Here is a 685-nt window from a genome sequence, read left to right on the forward strand (position 1 = left end):
CACATTTTCATTTGACACTCATTTAAAATCCTCCATAACAAATATTAAAATCATCTTAGAAGTTCCCGTTATCTGAAAAGAGAGACACATAGTTTAAACAATATGAACCTAACAACGAGTAGTGTAACAAATTCAGATATCTTGGTCACAAACTAATTATTGTAATTGTACAAACAGTGATTTGTTGTTGAAACTGTCAAAATAATAAGTGCCCCGTGTGAGGATCGAACTCACGACCTTCAGATTATGAGACTGACGCGCTGCCTACTGCGCTAACGAGGCTACCAAATGCTTCTGGTACATTTTGTATTTTGAACATCGCAAGCAATTATAGGTACAGCAACAAAATCTATCATCTGTACCTTGTATCTAGAGTTGATATCAGTGATCATGTATGTTAGATAACCAATACTATCAAAGTTCAAGTTTTATCTGTCAGTTCTGCAGCCCCCCCCCCCCCCAGGGGGGGGGGTTCGGTAGATTTTTCCATCGGGCAGACAAAAAGTTACTGATCCCTCCCCCATCTGTAAAACCAAAAACAGGCTGACCCCCCATCACTTAATTCTAAAACATGATGACCCCCCCCCCCCCCCATATATCATATTCACATGACAGGTATTTTTGATCATGACTCAGTGTGGGATGCTTGACCGTCTTGCAAATACTTTATAAGATCCCAGGATAG

The 685-nt window shown here is 40.1% G+C and overlaps 1 non-coding gene across 1 annotated transcript; it reads right to left on the reverse strand.

The window, feature by feature from the left end:
- Positions 1-209: 209 nt before the first annotated feature.
- Trnam-cau (transfer RNA methionine (anticodon CAU)) lies at positions 210-282 on the reverse strand. Its single transcript has one exon. It is a non-coding gene; the product is annotated as a tRNA-Met (tRNA).
- Between the last annotated feature and the right edge of the window lie 403 nt (positions 283-685).

This window comes from Glandiceps talaboti, chromosome 17 (assembly GCF_964340395.1).
Source record: "Glandiceps talaboti chromosome 17, keGlaTala1.1, whole genome shotgun sequence".
Lineage (NCBI taxonomy): Eukaryota > Metazoa > Hemichordata > Enteropneusta > Spengelidae > Glandiceps > Glandiceps talaboti.